Source organism: Lissotriton helveticus, chromosome 3_2 (assembly GCF_964261635.1).
Source record: "Lissotriton helveticus chromosome 3_2, aLisHel1.1, whole genome shotgun sequence".
Taxonomy (NCBI): domain Eukaryota; kingdom Metazoa; phylum Chordata; class Amphibia; order Caudata; family Salamandridae; genus Lissotriton; species Lissotriton helveticus.
The window spans coordinates 298,555,099-298,574,217 of NC_136062.1; positions in this window are offsets into that span (position 1 = coordinate 298,555,099).

Below are 19,119 nucleotides of genomic sequence, written 5' to 3' on the forward strand. Positions count from 1 at the left end.
TTCCTCCACCAGGGAGCCGAGGAGGTGGGGCCCACTTATACTCGGCGGCGCCGGCCGCATGCAGGCTTTGCACCCTCTCCACCCTCCCCGCTCGCGGCAGCCTCCGGCAGTCCTCGCGCGGGCGGGGGGGGGGGGCGCATTGATGCTTCTCGCTCTGGTGGGGGAGCGCGTTGCTCCGGTCACTCTTCCTGGAGCGGGGGCGCCTGAGGCAGACCGCGGGTAGGCTCCGTCGGCTCTGCCTTTGTTTAATACTTATGAGGCTCCACTCTTCGGTCTCCCGCCGCAGCAGCTTCACATTGCACAAGCTGCGCGGCGGAGACCTGCCTTGATTGTCGCAGGCCGCGGGTGGGCTCCGCTGGCTCTGCAGTGACTGTACTCGCTGGGGTGCTACCGGCAGGTCGCGGGTGGGCTCCGCTGGCGCTGCTGAGTCTATCTTCGGTGGGGATGCCACCGGCAGGCCGCGGGTGGGCTCCGCTTGGTCTTGATCACGTCGCGAGGGGGGTCGGGAGGCGGTTAGCTACTCCGCTCCCTCCCCCTCGTAGTCTATGGTGATTGCGGGTCCGGCCGCACTGTATTTCACGCCGCCATTAGTCTCTGTGCCCCGCCGCTTCCAAGCACACACGCGGCGGGGGCGGGGAACGACTCGGGCAGGCCGCGGGTGGGCTCCGCTGGCGCTGCTTATTGCTGGCACAGTTCAGGGCGGGCACTTCGCCCGTGGGGCTCACCTTCGGCCGGCGGGCCAGATGCTTGGTTGCGGTCGTGGCGGGTAGGCTCCGCTCGGCCCGTGCACCTCTCCGGTGGGGGTCTTAAGCCTCGCGGCCGTCGCAGGTGGGCTCTGGGCGGTCCGCTGTTGCTTGGTGGCACTCGGTGGTGGCGGTCGACGCGGGTGGGCTCCGGTCGGCTTGCTGTGGGGCGCCGACGTGCCCACCGGCTTCTCGGCGCGCTGCGCCCAGCTGCAGGGGATGCCCTCTAGGCGGGCAGCTCTCTTCCCCTTTTCCTTGTTGATTTAGCAGTGGGTAGTGGCACGCATGGGCTGCACTACCGGCCTCGTCGCCATTGTAAAGTTAGAGGTGGAGGGCCCTAGGCCCGCATGTTAGGCGCAGCAATGACCTGACACAGACACCAGATGAGGGTAGTAGGAATGGCCTCGAGCACGTGCGCTCGGCCCCTTTTATTGCCAGCGTCATGTGACACCATGACGTCTGTGGTGGGTGGGTGTGAAGTGTATTACAGACACTCTTGAACACTAGACCGTGTTTAGGCTAGGACACTACACCTTCCCCAGCCCCCTCCGCACCAAACAAGTCATATATTGGATGTTTGTGGTAGCTTGCACAGAGCTGCCAAGTTTGAAGTTTTACTATTTGTGACATCTCTGGTTTTGGGACGCATTATTTTTTTTTGACATTTTAATAATGTATACATGTTTTTGAGAGACACTTCAATGCGAGTAGACGAAAGCAGTTATGTCAGTTTAATGAGATAAATGTAAGAAATAGACCCCTTTGGGAATTAATTAATGTACAGTTAGCTCTGTTTTTCCCATTCAAGGCTTGGTTTTCCCATTTCCAACAATCAAGTGGCGATGACACAAAATACAGAACTGCCTGTTGAGTCCTACATATAGACTTTTAGGCAACACAATGTCCTTGCCCTTTCAGCACAAAAACATTAGATTTGTTTTGCATAGTCCACCGTTACTATAGCTCTTTCGCCGGGTAAACTGAATCGCGCAATAAAGACACTCCACACATTTCTGCTCAAAGCATAAAAGGTCACTTTATTATTGGGACGCACCTTACGTTTATTAAAACACCAACCTTTGTACCTTTTTCCAAAACCTTTTTCCCCAACTGTTTTTACATCACCATTCCCCAATGATTTCATAATTTTTCCAAAACTCCAAAACTGTTTTTATCCCAACCAAAGTTTTTCTTCCAACTTTTCTTTTCCCTTATCCACCTACCCTCCCCCACCCCCTAGAGAGAAAGGATATGTCCGCACTAGACTATCCTATCCCCCACAACACGCCTAACCAACATATAACAGAAAAGGAGCACTATCCATGCTGCCCTAGAGTGACATTGCTTTGTATTTTTTTTTTGTTGTTGAAAAAACAAAAAAAACTGACATAAATACAAAAGAAACACACACGACCAACCTACCAAACATAGGGAGGGCAAAACGACAACACCGCCTCCTCACTCGCTGCGAGTGACGTAGCCTTCCCGCTCCCACCCTGAGCACGGCCAAGCCCCTCCCACACCCCAAACAACCAATCACCTCCCGTGGGAGGTCGCATTGCACGAACAATCCCGGGGGGACACCGGCTCATGCCAAGTCCCCCCGGGACCCATCGCGCAATAAAGACACTCCACACATTTCTGCTCATAGCATAAAAGGTCACTTTATTATTAGGACAGCCAAAGACAGACTCCGCACCTTACGTTTATTAAAACACCAACCTTTGTACCTTTTTCCAAAACCTTTTTCCCCAACTGTTTTTTTTTTTTTTTATAAAAGTTTCTCCAACTGTTTTTACATCAACATTCCCCAATGATTTCATCATTTTTCCAAAACTCCAAAACTGTTTTTATCCCAACCAAAGTTTTTCTTCCAACTTTTCTTTTCCCTTAACCACTTACCCTCCCCCCACCCCCCAGAGAGAAAGGATATGTCCGCTCTAGACTATCCTATTCCCCACAACACGCCACCCAGGAAAACCCCCAGTGTTTTCCTGCCCCACCCCAAACCTGCAAATATAAAAAAAAAACAATTTTTAAACTTCTTTGTGAGAACACCACAAATCAACCCCCCACAGCTTTGCCAGCACATCACGCAGTTCCATTAAATAATAAGCTTGCCCCATCTGCGACAGGTGTACCCCATCGCACCTGAACAAATGAAGCATCTCACTTGAAAAATGTTCATGCACCAAGACCGTGATACCCATTGACTTGCAAAAAACTGACATTGCTCTGTTCAATTTTCGACGGGCTTTTTCCACCGCTGAGTGTAGCCTAGCCCCTCTCCATTGGTGCCTGTATACAAAACCAGTCCACGCAACCCTTGTTCCAACCCAATTTTATTTTAGAACTGCCAGATCCAACTTCATTTGTTTTATCAAGGTGAGGCCTGACAACTCCACCAAATCGTTCTCTCCCAGGTGTATAATGAGAAGATCCGGGATTCCCCACTCAGTAGACAGCTTTGACAGCAACGGAAAAAGGTCCTTCCACCTCATTCCACCCACACCTTTCCACAAAACCTCATGATCTTCACCATATAAATCCAAACCCCTTCCACAGATTTGCTGTTCTTCAAAAACTGATGACCATTTAATCAAGGAATGGCCCACAATCCATGTCCGTTTTTTCCGGGGGAAATCCAAAACTCGACCTATGATGAAAAAACCCACATGTAGGAAGGTGGCTACCTGACTATGGTTACCCCAGATTTTTTGCCTGTGTTTAGCTGGTTTTTTGACTTAGTTGACCTGGTTCCCTGCTAATCAGGGCCCCAGGCCATCGGCTCTCTCTGTAAAATGGATTCCATGTACCCTAGGTACATACCCCAATTGGAAATGGACCCCTTGTCAGCCCCTGTATAATGCACTATAGGTGCCCAGGGCATAGGGGCCACCAAGGCCTACCAGGGGCTGCAGCATATATTTTGCCACCCCTGGCTGGTTCTTAAATTGACACAACTGGCTGATCACTCAGCTGGGGTAAGGTGGTGTAATCACCCCTTGCTTAGATATGGTATACCTATATCTAAACCTATATCTGGACACATGTAAACCTGTGAGCCACTCCTATGGAAGGCCTCATCAATCCTGGAGGCAGGGTGCGTGGTTTTATGTGAGATGGAGCTCTAGCATGAGCTGAGCCTGTCTGCAGCTGTCGGGAACAACTCCCTAAGCTGTTTCAGGATAATGCCATACCATATACTCTTAAGTGCCTTATAATCCTCGCGGTTAAATAGCAACTTTGGTTTGGCTTTATCAAAACATGTCGTGTAAGGTGTCATACGATTTGGAATACCATCCCCTCGCCAGTTCTGGCGACGGGGATGGTTTCCACCCCTCTAGAGGGGTAAGACATGTTCCTTTACTAAATGCGGTTAATTTCTCCAAAGACCTTAAGATCCACAAAATGGATGCCTCTGCCACAGACAAATGTCTGGACCCCTGCAGTTGACCGAAACTCAGCAGATGGGGCCTGGACAAAGGGTTTCCTGTCACAGGAGGGTGTCACCACCCTCCAGACAGGAGATAGTGGATTGTAGCAGGGAGGTTTGAAAGAAACCAGACACTGCCTGGGGCGCACAAGGCTGCCCCTTGCATAATCCGGCCAAACCGGTTCTGGGGCACTCCAGCCCTCATGCCAGGGCGGCCTGGATCAAAGGAAAGGGGTGTATCCACCCCCTTCCTGGGTCCCACCCATAGGGAGGGACCTAGCAGGTAATCACGCCCCCCAGATTGGAATAAGAGTGGGAGCAGTGCCAATGCACATCAGATTTTCTGGAAGAAACATTAGAAACGAAACTCTGGACCCTTGGACCTCCATCTCAACGTGGAAGCCCGAAGAATCTCCCTTGTGGTCAAGGAGTGACCACCCTGCAGCAGCAGGCACCATCCAGCCCTCGACGTCTACTTAGTTGCAGTTCCCGCCGGAACTCGAGTGACTGAGATCGACGAGATCAAGCTTGCCTGCCTTCCAACAGCCCGATCCACAGTCCCTGCAGAGCTGAGACCCGTGGAGGCGACCGGAAGCGTGGGGCACGCCATCTTGAATTGACCACGAGACGCTGACCGTGCAGCCCACGAGTGACCCTCGAAGCTGTGCACCGGGGTTTGAGAAGCCCCCACCCTGAGCTGCTCCTGAGCCGAAGTTCAGCCCTCCACACTCGACGAGTGCTGCGTGGGGCCCTTTGGCTCTATTTGGCTCAACGCGTTGGCCCGGTCACTTGCCAGCTGGCTAGTGGTCCCTGTGCCGACGAACTACCTAAGAAGACTCGTGAATCTGGTTGCTCCAGATCCACACCAGCTCCCCTGAAAAGGAGCCCCGACTCTGACCTTCCTGGTCCGAGTGAGAAGCAATCTTCCGATCCCGCGTGGATTGCTCTTGCCAAGGCTTGTTTGCTCCAAACTTGAAGCCGACTGCACCGACGGTGAGAGCCTGCGTGGGACAGATCGTGACCTGCTCCTGGACGTCGCAGATGCCCCAGAGCCCACGTGACAGCGGAGAGAAGCTCCTCGACGACCACCTGATTGCGCCCGACATTGCCTGGTTCCGTCCTGGTTCCACCCTGGTCACTGCTGAGTGACCCAGACTCTGTCCCCTCTGCTTTCAGGTACTCTACAACTTGAGTCCACCCTTGGACTCCACCGGACACTTCATCTTTAACCCGCCTGCAGCCCTTTCAGCTTCAAGCACCAAGAGCCTGCGTGTCAAAACCCGACGCCACTTCGACCCTGTGCACCCACTTCCTGTGGGTGAGGTAACTTTGCTCCGCCGGTGTTCCCCCACTGGTGCACACCTCTAGGGTCTGTGTGTTAAGTTTTGTTCCTCTAGGTTCAGCGGAAGTGTCCTTAAACTTTAACTCTATGACTTTTACGCACCATTGGTTAACATTGGTGCATGCGTGCGCTTCCCGCACATCTCCCGAATCCCGAGGGCCATTCCCGACTTCAGCATTGCTTGTCCTGACTGCTCCCAGCGATTCCCTAGGCCCTAGGCCTAACCACTGTTCGAGTGGCCTCTCTTATACCACTTGTTTAGTATATGGTTTGAGTGGCCACCCGCCCTCATCCATAATTGTGCAACTTGTATGTTTAAACAGTGCTTTTGATTTAACGCTTGTGCCCCTTTATTCATAAAGAATACTGGGGATTGTTTTTAGTAATAAACACATATATTTTTATAATATATACTTGTGTGGTGTCCTTTCATTTGGTATTACAGGATTGTATGTGGTAAAACAGCTCGCTTAACACGACCTCTTAAGTTAAGCCTTTAGGCTGCTTAGTCCATGCTACCCCTAGGATAGCTTGTCTAATAAGGTTGACTCACAACCAGACACCATAAGGGATTGTTTGGTCAGGTAGTAGGTGGTTCCAGAATTGGAAACATCCCCTACCAGGCCAACTTCTCACATTGGTGAGCAGCGGTGCGGATTTGAGATTGCTGTTGTTTTACCATTGCAATCTTTATATCAAATTGAAAGATCACATCAAGTACCTCTAGGTACATATAAATCAAAAGCTTAGCATATTAAGTTCTACTGAACTTAGTAGTTGTAGATAAAAGGGATTAGCACACCCTGACTACAACTCACTAGCAAGGTACAGTAGGAAAACACTTAGTGTAGGTAAGTGCACCACTTACACCTCACTAGTAACCATGTCTGACACAGGAAAAGCCTCAGGGTCTAATCCTGTGACAGTTGACCTTACCCAGGCAACTTTTGGATATGACAAGTTAACCCGTAGAGACTTGATTGCCTTGTGCAAAGCAAGAGGGTTAAAAAGGGGCAGAAGCCCCACCTGCCAAATCCTGGTAGAAATCCTAGAACAGGATGACTTAGAGAAGGCAAAGGAAGCTTCCCTAGAAACAGGAAATGGAGGGAACCCCCCTGTAACTGATCCCCCTCAGGAGGAGGATGATAATGATGACTTAGATGAGGACTCAGATGTTGGGGACTTAGAAGTTCAGGATCAGGGTAGCCAGGTTCCAGTTGCCAGGCTTAGCCAGGCCAACTTGGACCTACTGGGGAATGGAGAGGGCCAGCACCTCCCCAGAACCCAACATGTTATTCTCCCAGGCAACAGAAGAGTGAGATCTCCCTCAGGGGACTCTCATGTTTCTAGTGCCTCCAGAGAATCACAGAGAGGCATGAGTGCTTCTCAAAAGCTAGAGCATAGGGCCAGAATGAGGGCTGTCAAACTCCAGATAGAGAGGGAGGAGGTAGCCTTGGCTCAAGCTAAACTTGCCTTGGCAAGAGAGCAGACATTGTGTGGCTTAGATGCCACTGGTGGCAGCAATATTCCAAAAGAGAAACCCAGGTCCTATGATAGTAGAAACCTGACAAATATTGTGCCCCCCTACAAGGAAGGGGATGACATCCACAAGTGGATAACTGCTCTTGAGAGAGCCTGCATGGTACAGCAGGTTCCTGAGGAACAGTGGGCAGCAATCTTATGGTACTCCTTTTCAGAGAAAGGGAGAGATAAGCTCCTCACTGTCAGACATGAGGATGCAAACAATTACAAAGTCCTGAAGAGTGTCCTAATAGATGGGTTTGGCTTAACCACTGAACAGTACAGGTTGAAGTTCAGAGACACCCAGAAGACACAGACACAGGACTGGACTGATTTTGTAGATTGTGCTACTAAGGCTCTGGAGGGTTGGCTACATGGCAGCAAAGTACATGACTTTACAGGATTGTATAATTTGATTATGAGGGAGCAGATCCTAAGTAATTGTCAGAACCAGCTCTTACACCAGCACCTGGTGGACTCTGATCTGACCTCTCCCCAAGAATTGGGAAAGAAGGCAGACAAATGGGTCAGAACCAGGATTAGGCCTAAGAATCAGGACAGTAACCAGAAGAAGGAGTCTACCAAGCCTCAAGATAAGGGTGGGGATAAAAATAAAGAAAAGACTTCCCCAGGGCCCCAAAACTCCAAGGATGGGGGTGGGTCCCAAGACACTTCTTCAACTGAGAAAAAGCCTTATTGTTATGCCTGTAAACAGGTTGGGCATTACAAAACAGACAACTGTTGTCCCAAGAATAACAATAAAGAAAATATACCTCCAAAGCCAGCTTCAACACCTCCTGTTACTGTCAGCAGTAATCCCCCAGGAAGTGGAAGCACACCCAGGAATCTGGGTGGGTTTACTGTTGGAGCTCAGGTGGACCCTGGCCTATCCAGGTCCCCATCAACCAATGATCTTGTTTATGAGACTGGCATGGGGTTTGCCAACTTCTCTGCTTGCCCAAATACTTTGAGCAAGTATAGACAAGAACCCATCATCAATGGTTTGAAAGTTGAAGCTTTTAGAGACACAGGGGCTAGCATCACCATGGTGGCTGATGGCATAGTCCCCTCTAAGCAACTTTTACCTGGTGCCACATACCAGGTTACAAACATTGATGGAATCCAAACAAATCATCCCATGGCAGTAGTAAGTCTCAGCTGGGGAGGTGTCATTGGCCCAAAGAGAGTGGCAGTGTCACCAAACTTGCCTGTAGACTGCCTACTTGGTAATGATTTGGAGATCTCAGCCTGGGCTGAGGTTGAACAGGAAACCCATTCTAGAATGGTAAATTCCAATGGAAAGGTTAGTGGGGCTGTAATGGCTACAGCCCCAATGCAAGATGTCCTTCCTGAAAAGGTTGGTAGGGCTGAGAAACTCTCTGCCCCATCTTTAGCCAAAGCTCTTCCTGAACAGAGTAGCAAAGCTGTTATGGTAACAGCAGAAACCCAAACTGAGTCTCCTCCTGAAAAGGTTGGTGGGACTGTGATGGCCACAGCCCAAACTCAAACTGAGATGTGTGTTGTGAAACCTGAAATGATGGACAACTCCACACAAACTGAGAGCATGGAGGAGGAAGAGAAATCTCCCCCTCACCAGACTTTAGGACAGGATCAGCCTCCTCAGGGAACTGATCTTACCCCTGATGAAGAAACTGCCCCAGAGGTGGTTGGGCCTAGCCTGACAGAACCCCTGATGTCAGTGGACCCTTCTCAGGTGGGACCCAGTCTGGAGCAGGTAACCTGCCCCTCTCTCCCTTGCCTTAGCCAGCCCAGGGCTGCAGAGGACAAGAAGGACAGTGAGACCCAGAGGGCCCCCTGTCAAATAAAGCACCCCCATCAAAAGATTAGGTGCACCAAAACTAGTAGCCCTAGTAAGGTGAAAACTTTAAATACTCCTGAGGGAGCCCCCTTAAAAACAGTTAGGGACCTCCCACAGATGGATTCTGTTGGGCACAGCCAAACCTGGGACCCAAGGGGCCCAAACCTGAACTGTCCCTCCAGCAAGCCAAACAGAGGGACCCAGCCTCCAGCTTTAGGTAGCCAGAGGTTGACCCTGAGAGCACAGTGCAACTCAGTTAAAGAAAGAAAGGCACACATGGTGGAAGATAATTGGAGGAAGCCAAGCCCTAACTTAGTAGAGCCTCACTTCAATACTCCATATCCAAACCAGCCTTTAACTTTGCATAAACACACCCAAGGTAGTAATTCCCTATGGTGGAGACCCTCTAATACCCAAAGGGTGAGGGACTGCTTAGTGGACCATGAGACAGGGGGTACCCATGCTAGTGCAGGTACTTCCTTATATGGCCACTCAGGCAATATAGGCTTTCCTGGCCAAGGATAGCCTTATCTCCTTTCGTTTGGGGGGGGGTTATGTAGGAAGGTGGCTACCTGACTATGGTTACCCCAGATTTTTTGCCTGTGTTTAGCTGGTTTTTTGACTTAGTTGACCTGGTTCCCTGCTAATCAGGGCCCCAGGCCATCGGCTCTCTCTGTAAAATGGATTCCATGTACCCTAGGTACATACCCCAATTGGAAATGGACCCCTTGTCAGCCCCTGTATAATGCACTATAGGTGCCCAGGGCATAGGGGCCACCAAGGCCTACCAGGGGCTGCAGCATATCTTTTGCCACCCCTGGCTGGTTCTTAAATTGACACAACTGGCTGATCACTCAGCTGGGGTAAGGTGGTGTAATCACCCCTTGCTTAGATATGGTATACCTATATCTAAACCTATATCTGGACACATGTAAACCTGTGAGCCACTCCTATGGAAGGCCTCATCAATCCTGGAGGCAGGGTGCGTGGTTTTATGTGAGATGGAGCTCTAGCATGAGCTGAGCCTGTCTGCAGCTGTCGGGAACAACTCCCTAAGCTGTTTCAGGATAATGCCATACCATATACTCTTAAGTGCCTTATAATCCTCGCGGTTAAATAGCAACTTTGGTTTGGCTTTATCAAAACATGTCGTGTAAGGTGTCATACGATTTGGAATACCATCCCCTCGCCAGTTCTGGCGACGGGGATGGCATTCCACCCCTCTAGAGGGGTAAGACATGTTCCTTTACTAAATGCGGTTAATTTCTCCAAAGACCTTAAGATCCACAAAATGGATGCCTCTGCCACAGACAAATGTCTGGACCCCTGCAGTTGACCGAAACTCAGCAGATGGGGCCTGGACAAAGGGTTTCCTGTCACAGGAGGGTGTCACCACCCTCCAGACAGGAGATAGTGGATTGTAGCAGGGAGGTTTGAAAGAAACCAGACACTGCCTGGGGCGCACAAGGCTGCCCCTTGCATAATCCGGCCAAACCGGTTCTGGGGCACTCCAGCCCTCGTGCCAGGGCGGCCTGGATCAAAGGAAAGGGGTGTATCCACCCCCTTCCTGGGTCCCACCCATAGGGAGGGACCTAGCAGGTAATCACGCCCCCCAGATTGGAATAAGAGTGGGAGCAGTGCCAATGCACATCAGATTTTCTGGAAGAAACATTAGAAACGAAACTCTGGACCCTTGGACCTCCATCTCAACGTGGAAGCCCGAAGAATCTCCCTTGTGGTCAAGGAGTGACCACCCTGCAGCAGCAGGCACCATCCAGCCCTCGACGTCTACTTAGTTGCAGTTCCCGCCGGAACTCGAGCGACTGAGATCGACGAGATCAAGCTTGCCTGCCTTCCAACAGCCCGATCCACAGTCCCTGCAGAGCTGAGACCCGTGGAGGCGACCGGAAGCGTGGGGCACGCCATCTTGAATTGACCACGAGACGCTGACCGTGCAGCCCACGAGTGACCCTCGAAGCTGTGCACCGGGGTTTGAGAAGCCCCCACCCTGAGCTGCTCCTGAGCCGAAGTTCAGCCCTCCACACTCGACGAGTGCTGCGTGGGGCCCTTTGGCTCTATTTGGCTCAACGCGTTGGCCCAGTCACTTGCCAGCTGGCTAGTGGTCCCTGTGCCGACGAACTACCTAAGAAGACTCGTGAATCTGGTTGCTCCAGATCCACACCAGCTCCCCTGAAAAGGAGCCCCGACTCTGACCTTCCTGGTCCGAGTGAGAAGCAATCTTCCGATCCCGCGTGGATTGCTCTTGCCAAGGCTTGTTTGCTCCAAACTTGAAGCCGACTGCACCGACGGTGAGAGCCTGCGTGGGACAGATCGTGACCTGCTCCTGGACGTCGCAGATGCCCCAGAGCCCACGTGACAGCGGAGAGAAGCTCCTCGACGACCACCTGATTGCGCCCGACATTGCCTGGTTCCGTCCTGGTTCCACCCTGGTCACTGCTGAGTGACCCAGACTCTGTCCCCTCTGCTTTCAGGTACTCTACAACTTGAGTCCACCCTTGGACTCCACCGGACACTTCATCTTTAACCCGCCTGCAGCCCTTTCAGCTTCAAGCACCAAGAGCCTGCGTGTCAAAACCCGACGCCACTTCGACCCTGTGCACCCACTTCCTGTGGGTGAGGTAACTTTGCTCCGCCGGTGTTCCCCCACTGGTGCACACCTCTAGGGTCTGTGTGTTAAGTTTTGTTCCTCTAGGTTCAGCGGAAGTGTCCTTAAACTTTAACTCTATGACTTTTACGCACCATTGGTTAACATTGGTGCATGCGTGCGCTTCCCGCACATCTCCCGAATCCCGAGGGCCATTCCCGACTTCAGCATTGCTTGTCCTGACTGCTCCCAGCGATTCCCTAGGCCCTAGGCCTAACCACTGTTCGAGTGGCCTCTCTTATACCACTTGTTTAGTATATGGTTTGAGTGGCCACCCGCCCTCATCCATAATTGTGCAACTTGTATGTTTAAACAGTGCTTTTGATTTAACGCTTGTGCCCCTTTATTCATAAAGAATACTGGGGATTGTTTTTAGTAATAAACACATATATTTTTATAATATATACTTGTGTGGTGTCCTTTCATTTGGTATTACAGGATTGTATGTGGTAAAACAGCTCGCTTAACACGACCTCTTAAGTTAAGCCTTTAGGCTGCTTAGTCCATGCTACCCCTAGGATAGCTTGTCTAATAAGGTTGACTTACAACCAGACACCATAAGGGATTGTTTGGTCAGGTAGTAGGTGGTTCCAGAATTGGAAACATCCCCTACCAGGCCAACTTCTCACACCACAATTAACTAACATACGAGAAAATAGCTGTATTTCATAGCCAAACATATCTGTAACAACAGTTGGACTTCCACCTCCCAATGCGCTGTATCTCCTCCCTCCCCCAACCCAATCTGGCAGCCTCCGTTGCCGCACCTATCCTAAAAGAATGTGTCCCAAAGCATTGAGGATTTCCCCCCACCAATGAAAGCCCTTTTCTCAGTACTGATAAAAACTGAAAACCAGACAACTGCCCCCCTTGATCATGGCAAAAAATCACCCCAGAACAGAAAACACCTGACTTAAAAAAGGACTCCCACTCCCCCAACGGGCAACAACCCATAACCCCACTCGCTTTCAACTGAATCCAAGTTCCAACCCCTCTTTGGTCTGTCTTTGACTGTCTCAACCTGATCTGTAAAACGTCCCCATTCCCAACCCGAATGTCCGATGTCTGAATCCCAAGTTGATTTCGTAAAACCAACAGTTCCGAAACCCGGAACGCCCCGAAGAACATCCAGATCATGCACAACTTGAACCTAACTAATTCCCATTCGTTATAGCAGCAACTAGGCAAAACACTTAAGATCCTTCGTAACAACTCAAAAGTAATAGGTTCCCTCAAAGATTTAACAGAAACTTTGTTACGCCCAAACCCCTTCAGCATCCTCCTCAACAAAAACCCAACCTGAACTACCTTACCCAACAATAATTGACTATAAAAGGAAATGCCCGCCAGCTTGCCGGAAATCGTTGTATGCGACAAACCCTTATCTATCAAATGTAATACAAAATTTAACATAAACTGTTCATTTTCAACTGCTGCGCCATCCTGATCATGTGCCAAAGCATAATTTAAAAATTCAGACCACGCTTGCTGGTAACTCCTGCGCGTGGATTTAGCAATAGACTGCTCCACCAGTGCCACAATCCTCACTCCCCCAGGTCCCAGATGATCGGTGGAATCGCCGTCTTGCTTCTGTCCGCTTTTGGCGCCAAAGACCGGAACTGCACCGTAGCCAAGGGCAGACGAGCCACCATCGCCTCAGTATCAATCTTAATGCCTAAAAAGACTAACTGTGACACAGGACCCTCTGTTTTGTCTGGGGCCAAAGGCACTCCAAAATCGCCTGTCATTTCCTGAAAACATGCCAACACTTTGGTGCATTGCTCGCTCCCAGCTTGACCAATAAACAAAAAGTCATCCAGGTAATGGCAAATAGCTTCATGCCCAGATTTGCGTCTCACACACCATTCCAGAAACGTGCTAAACGTCTCGAAAAGAGAACAAGAGATAGAACATCTCATGGGCAATACACGATCAACATAAAACTTCTCTTCAAAATACATTCCGAGCAGCTCAAAGTCCAACGGATGGATGGGCAACAACAAGGAGAAGCGTGGCTCAGTGGTTAGAGGCGGCAGACCCGGAAGCTGAGATCGGCTGTGGACCAGGGTTCGATTCCCCGCCTCGGCGGGTCTTGGGCTCAAAATTCCACGGACTCGACAATTCTCGCTCCGGTGCCTACTCGACTCATGGGGTCACACTCTGCGACTCTGGGCAATAGCTTGCTTAATCTCCACTACGGCCCCTCGCGGTGGGATGCCTGGCTTTCACCTTGTGGATACCCTGCCGGGGTATCTCACAGGGGAATACCAGGACGGGTTCCCTAAGCAAGCGCCTTGATACCTTCGGGTGATACGTGCGCTATATAAGTCGCAATACAATACATACAATACAACCTAAAAGCTGCCTGAATGTCACACTTGGCAAGTTGCGCCCCCACTCCAGCCAAACGTACCAGGCGCAAAGCGTCATCTACTGAAGCATATGACACCGCCGTGTCGTCCGTGGAGATGAAATCATTTACCGAATGGCCCTCCGGCCAGGACAGATGGTGAATGAGATGAAACTCACCCTGGGCTTTCTTTGGGACGACTCCCAAAGGCGAGACCATCAGATTGGGCAGTGGACAGCTACTAAAGGGACACGCTATTCTACCCAGCTCCCACTCTTTAACCAGCTTAGCTCTAACCACAGGAGGTAATTCTTTTGCAGATTTTAGATTTTCAGCCCAACGCTGCACCCGAGGACCTTGGTTCCCAATCCGAAAACCCACACGAAAACCCCAAAGCAATTTAACCGCTGCTGGCCCATCCGTGTATTCCTCCAACCAGTCCCGCATGGCCTGAAGCTTAACTGGGGTAGGCGCCTTTTGGTATAAGAGGTGGAAGGGTCCCTCTGCCTCTCTGCCCTCTCCCTTGATCCCCTTGGTGATGATTGGGGAAACACTGGAATATGGCATGCCGACCCCCACACTGGGCACACTCATGCTTGAATTTGCAATACTGACGGACACAGGTACCCCTATTAAATCCCCAACACGCTCCCGCGGCAGGCAACTGTCCCCGTCCTAACCCACCCGCCCCCAATGGAGCGGGACGCTGGAGAAAGGGCCGATATTGTATGGGAAGACCACTAGCTGTATGGATTGTAGCCGATACCTGATGCCCCGACATCCATTGGAGCCACAGCTCCTGGTCCACCTCTCCCCATGGTCTGTCATTGAACAAACTCACTCTGGCCCTGAACTCTTCGTCGTAGTTCAACCAGGCATAGCCTCCAGCCTGCAAATGTGCCCTCCTGATGATATCAATGTTCTTAAATAATACCACCGCCCGCTCTGGATACCGCTCACAATAAACACTTGCATAAATTATAAAAGCGGCCGTCCAATTTTCGATGGTCTTCGGCACTTTGGGGCGGCGAGACAACTCTAGCTCTTCCTCCTTTGATCCCTCTCTAGCCTGCAAGTCCCTATGTAATAGACAAAAACGTCCACATAGTCATGACTCCAAATTCTTTGTCTCGTCCTCTGCGACAAGTGCATGCCCAGAGGCATGGCCACCCCCATATAAGGTAGCTTGGTGCGACCACACCCCTGAACCTCACTCAGCGCAGAGCTACCTATGGACGAAGCAGGACTTGTCCCCCCCAACCCGTTCCAACTGACCCCCAGACCCCATATTGGACTGTGGTGTTTCCTGTGTCACTTTGCCCAAATCGCCTTGCACCTTAGCCCTCCCTTCAGGCCCACTCTTCCCTGGCTCCACACCTGAGCCGCCCGCCAAAGGCCGCGTCCACGCAGCCCACCAGTCTTCCTTACCTGACGGCAGTTGTGTAGCCATTTGCTGAAAATTCTTCAGACCATCACGCTGATGATGACCGCCACGCCTTCCCCGATCAGCAGAGAAGACCGCTCCAGTTCTCTGAAACACACTAGAAGATGTGAGACGACCCCCCCTAACTCCAAATTCTTGACCGCCCCAGCCAGGAGCCGCCCTCGACACCCATTCCCTGGAATTATCCACATTTTCCTTATCAATTTCATCATGTTCACCAATGTAATCATCCTGAATCATAGTGAAATCACCACTTGTGCTTGGCATCGCGCCATCGCCAATGCCGCCATCATAACTTACTCAATTGGACACAGGCCTCTGTTGCGAGCGCCCGGCCGATGACCCAAAATCCGCACCAGATTCGCCACGGGTCTGCTGCGCAGTACCCAATGCCGCACTTTGCTTCGCCACCAAATTAACAGAACCCTGACCAACAGACCCACGACCAGAGACCGCTGACAAGTTCCCGCCGCTCCAGCGAGGAACCGCCCGCAACTTACCCTGTACATGGGAAACATTGACTCTGGATAAAACCTTCCTGGGCAAGTCGGCGTGTTTGACCCACACCCACTGCCCCTGTTGGGGCACCCTATCAGAATCAAACTGCACCTGAGGGTGACACGGAGGTGACCTGGACTCCGGATACACCACCACCACATCACTGTCCTTGAGAACAGCAACACCTTCACCCTGCCCCACCCCAACGAGAACTTGCCCCAACACGTCTGCCCATCGAACCCCTTTCATCATGCTGAAAATCATATGGCTGCAAGTCAAAAGAATCCTCCTCATGCCCGGGCTCCATGGCCACGTTTGCCTTCGGGGGCCCTCTAGATTGGGGCCGCAACACCCCTTGCAATCCTGAAATCTCCTGCGTCTGAAGGCTGTGTGTAGACGACACTGGCTCACCACTCCCAGCACCTACAGCCCCCACGGAGACCTCCTGACAACCCTCTTCATCGCTGTCGCTGGAGTAGTCCACCAACGCATTGGCCGGCTCCCCCACCCAAACCTGAGGCGCAATATCCACGTTTGTGCTATTAGCGCCCACAGCATATGCCACTGTGGGCATTCGTCCAGGGAAATCAGCTTCATGGAACAATGAAACTCCTGACGCCTGTGCAGCAACACTGTCCCCTGAGAAGAAATCACCACCCATAGGCTCCTCAAACAGTTCCACTTGCTGCAGCCTATTCACCAAGGTAATGCTGGCCCTTCCACCCGCTTCCCTGCTCTCTTCCTGACCTGTGGCACATAGACAGTTTGACCTTCTCTCCCAAAAACCGGAGCTGAGGCAGAGCGCAGCGGTGCCTTCTTCCCTCTAGCGCTCCTGCCTGCAGAGCACGCTCTATGGGGTCTAAAAGAGGACACAGAAGCCTCAAACGCAGCCTCTGAGGAGTGGCTCACCCCTGCCATGCATGCCGCCACCGCATGACTCACCCCTTCAGCCGCTAACCGCCGCGGCTGCTTCACCTGAAAACCGCCTTCAGTGACAGCTCCTGGGCGTAGTAAATCAGTGCGCCCGACCGCCACCAAAGCTCTTATTGCCTCCTTGGCAATATCATCCACCGACATCTTCACTCCGCTCCACACCAAACACTGCGTTCGCCGAAAGCGTTAAATTGTGTAAAAGCGCTGACAGAAACTTCACACAGCGGACCTCCGCACCTCCGCTACACTTAAAAATCCGCTACAGCCGATCTCTGTCAAAATCTGACAGGAATTCACCAGCTGACGCGCCTCACAGGAAAAAACAACAACACCGCCTCCTCACTCGCTGCGGGTGATGTAGCCTTCCCGCTCCCACCCCGAGCACGGCCAAGCCCCTCCCACACCCCAAACAACCAATCACCTCCCGTGGGAGGTCGCATTGCGCGAACAATCCCGGGGGACACCGGCTCATGCCAAGTCCCCCCGGGACCCATTGTCCTGGTTGCAAAACACATGTAAGCAACAACAATGAAGCCTTAAGTTTTGATTAAAATATAGCAATGTTAGCACTGCCCTATGTGAAAAATTCACATGAGCAATACACCAATATAGTTTTGCGAGACTCGGGTATGTAAAACGTCTTACGTTTTTGTCCACTAGTGCTTGCAGAAAAACATTTTTTTTTAAAGTGCAGCAAATGTTCATAAGAATAATTTCTCTTGACCAGCTTCCTGAAATTCTTTAGCTGAGCCATATTTCATTCATAAAAGGGCATTCGCCCACATAATCGAGACCACACAAGTTCTTTGTAGCATAAAAGGCCACTTTATTCAAGACGTATGAAATCCCATCAGATAACCATTTATTTATTATATGATGCAATTTGGAATAAAGACCAAAACCATTTGTCATCATAAATTTGTAAATACATATATATATATAACATTTCACCAAAACCATCAATATAATTTTCTTGGGTCACAATACTGAATTAAAACTTCCCCAACATTTTCTTTACATTCTTCCCCTGAATTGTTCTCCATAAACTCCCCCCAGTGCTTAATTTGTAAAATATGAAGTGCAGGTGCTCAAATGTTTGTCAGAGGCCCCACCTACTTTTATCTGGCCCCACCCACTTCCTATATTAGCTCCACCCACATCTTCAACTGGCACTGCTAAAAGTCAGATGTAATATATACCGGATCCGAATTTTTCCCCTGTGAACATTTTGAAAAAGATTAACTCAAAAGTGCATTTAAAGCACAATTTTGGAATAAATTAGCTAAATTCACTAATGCACTGAAAAGGGACAATTTCAGTGCTGTATGTGCTGATTTGGGGAAAGGACAATACTGGGGTAGGGTATGCCAATTTTTAACAGAGTCTATGAGTTCTAAGGTACAACTTTTACATAGCTTATGTGTCAAAATAAACCAAAATGTTGTGAAAACACTCTAAACAGATAAACTGAATAACATCATGATTCCTTAGTAGAGACAGTTAATGCTGCTCTGCCAGCCTCCGCCATAAATAAAAGCAAACAATTCTGGCTGTTCGCGCTTGCTGCTGGCTGCTTTCGCTTAGACAACTGAACTTACTTTCACTATTACACTCTTTTAGTGAACCTAGTGCTGAACCTTTCACTTCACCACTGAAGGACTGAACGTGAATGGCCACAAATCGTACGGTGGTTGTGAGCCTGAAGCATTGCGGGTATGCTGGTGGCAGGGCTCCCAGACTTTGCCTCCTATGCCCACCTGCTCTCTATTGCAGTTTTTTGAGTGCTGAAGTTTACTTTGTCAGTCCCGCCTCCCTATGAAGCAGCCCAAGTTCGGGAGTCTAGTGTCTGGTCAAAAGCTGACTCACAACTCCTGATGCCACATCCCAACCAATCAGAGCCACAAGGGCTTTCATCACAGCTCAGATATATCCCACACATAGACTCATCTAAAGCCTCAACCGCTCAGCCTCCTCATGATGTCCTTTCAAGTTTAGACCCATCTTGAAGCCAGGTCCAGCCTCCACCTGTACTCCCATACTGAACTTTCGCCTAGCCCGCGAGCAAAGGCAGTTTACAATTCCTATCACCTTCCTGATGCCTTTCTTCTAGGCTGTTGCAGCAGGAGAACATGTCCTTCAATTCCGAAAAGGACCACAGTCCTGAACTCTACCACAGAGGCACTGCCAAAGTCCGCTAGTGCACCACATTACTATCATTACTCTGACTCGAAGCTCTGGCTTACTGACCTGGGCATCAATCCTCCACCAGTTTTGAGCCATGACCCAGTGGCTCTTTCCCAGACATCAGATGCCTTTGCTTTGGAGCTTCCATGCTCCACCTTACGTGAACTCATGCACCGGAGGCTCC